Source organism: Hippopotamus amphibius, chromosome 17, assembly GCF_030028045.1.
Source record: "Hippopotamus amphibius kiboko isolate mHipAmp2 chromosome 17, mHipAmp2.hap2, whole genome shotgun sequence".
NCBI lineage: Eukaryota > Metazoa > Chordata > Mammalia > Artiodactyla > Hippopotamidae > Hippopotamus > Hippopotamus amphibius.
The window spans coordinates 62440409-62443176 of NC_080202.1; positions in this window are offsets into that span (position 1 = coordinate 62440409).

A 2768-nucleotide genomic window follows, 5' to 3' on the forward strand; every position below is an offset into this window, starting at 1 on the left:
AGATCTAATCTGATCTGCATGGACTAGGTCTTGGGCTTTGGTTTTCAGACGGCTGGAAAGGGGATTTTGGTACCACGAGTGTTTCAGGGGGCTGGTGTACTGGAAATTCAGACTTGCTTCTTCTCGGCTACAGGACGGGTCTCTGTTTACAGTTTTGTCCATGAGTACCCTGTTTCTAAATAAGGTGCCCCACGCTCAGAGCATGTTTTTTCTTTAGTAACCTCACTTGTTGGAAGAGGGTTGGGGTGAATGTACATCTTAGCCCAAGGTGCTATTAAGTTTATCCTCTGCTGGAGAAGAAAGGAACTGTTATCCCTGCTGCTTTACGCCCCGACGGCAGGGGTGCCCTCTGGCCTCTACATTGGCAACCAGGACCAGACAGTGTGTCACGGTACCTCGAATAAAGGTGATGAATAATTTGGAAAAGAATAGATACACGTGTATGTATAACTGAATCACTTTGCTGTACAGCTGAAACTAATGCAACATTGTAAATCAACTATAGTCCAATATAAAATTTAAAAATTATTTTAAAAGATAGTGAACAGGTATCCGCCAGCAGGGCTTCCTAAAGCTGTAATTCTGTGTTTCCTACCAGGAAGCCACACCTGCCGTCAGAATAAATCCCACTCCAATATTTGCTGTCTTTCAACTCCTTGCTGTGAACAAATAAGTGAGTGGGATAAACAGGGTGGAAAAAAATCTCCGCGCCAAAGGGACAAGTTCTCAGAGGCTTCCTTTGCTATCTGTGAAAAAACGTCTCTGGGGGATCAGTTTAAAGTCTTACTAAAATATGCAAATATCCAAAGTATGCCTTTAAGATGAGATACAATATTAAAAAAAAAAGTCTCTGGCCCCTCATTCTGCTGCATCCTTTCCATCCCGTGTCTCAAGCCACTGTGCTCACAGCTGGTCACGGGAGGCTGGTGTCCAGGATGCTGTCCTGCGGTGGTGTGTTTGCTTGAGCCCCACGGTGCAGCTGGACACTGGCACACGTGGCCACAGGCACAAGTAGTCCCTTCTAGAAGGAGGTGACATCCTTTGGACTGGCATTTGGTGACAGACGGGCAGTTTTCATAACATGGGAACCCAACTCCTGTCTCCCCGAGGGGTGACACAACATTCCCTTCCAGCCTGTCGACACGGGCCAGGACAATCCAGGCTTGTTTCACACGAAACAGCGACTCGAAGCAACAAATAACCCCTCACCTCATTCAAAGGGTCTGTCTGTGTAGGACCTTTTGGCCCAAACCTCGGGGTCAAGGGGGCTTCACATTTTAAATGTGCTCCAAAGGCAATTCTTTTGCCAAGACAGAGGGAGTGTGTCACAAATATTGATCCTAATTCAGTCTTTGGACACTTAGTATTAATCCAATCTAAAAGTGAAGAGATGCTTCCAAAACGGAGGCACCTCGTGACAGTGCTACGGAACCTGGCTTTTCATTAGGGGTTAAAACAAAACCAAACCAGTGTAGCCATTGCCAAGTAGGAATAAAAACCTCCACGCGTCTCATTTTAGTCTCTGAATCCCTTTTGTGGAAAGGGTGGATTCTTAGCATTTTGGGGGGTCTGGTGTGTCTCATATCTTTGAGCCTGTGGCATTCAGGAAGAACACAGAGACACTCTCTAGAGGAAATCGGACCTCCCTGAAACTGGGCCCAGACCTGACCCTGTCACTACATTATCCATTTTCAGACCCAGGACTCAATGTTGCAAGATCCCTGCCAGCCAAATTCCATCAACCAATCGCAGTTACAGCCAAAACCTTCCTCTGCCTAAACCACGTCTCCACCTTAGTCAACACCTTCCCCCACTGGCCCCCACCTTGGAACACAAGCTGAAGCCTCAGAATTCGATTTAGAAAAGCTACCTGGTTGTTTAAGAGTCTCTTGGGGTTTGTTACAATGTGATTCTCTCCCCTCACAGCTGGCATTCAAATCACGGCTCCAGCTACACAAAATCGCAACTGGAATTAACTGGTCCGTTTCCTGATTTGGAAATTGCATAACTGCCAAGAATTTACTGGGCCTTTTCCCAACATGAAAGTACAAGACAGGAGTACATTCTGCGAGATTCACATGCACAAGAATGAAATTGAACCCCTACTTCATATCATATACAAAAATTAACTCAAAATGGATCTAAAAAGTAAGTGTAAGAACGAAAGTTATAAAACCCTTTAAAAGGAACAGAGGTGCACATCTTAGTGACCTTGAATTAAGCAACAGTTTCTTAGATATTTCACCAAAGCACAAGCAAATAAGGAAAAATGGATAAGTTGGAATTAAAAATTAAAAACATTTGTGCATCGAAAGACACTATCCAGAAAGGAAAACAATAACCCACGGAGTAGGAGAAAATTTTTACAAATCAAACATGGCCGGGATCTAGTATACAAAACATATATTTAAAAAATCTTGCCCTCAACCTAAAAAGCTAAATAACTCAATTTAAAAATAGGAAAAGATTTGAATAGATGTTTCTCTAAACAAGATAAACGAATGGCCAATAAGCACAGAAAATGAGCCTCAGCGTTATTAGGCATTAGGAAAATGCAAATCAGAACCAGGCTGAGATACCACTTTCTACCCACTAGGATGGCTGCAATTAAAAAGAAAACAACGAGGAAAAAAATTTGCAAGTGTTGGTGATGATGTGAAGGAACCCTCATACGTTCCTGGTCAGAAAGCAGAATGGTTCACCGTTGTGGGAAAGAGTTTCATGTTTCCTCCATTACACGTAGTTACCATAGCACCCAGTAATTCCAC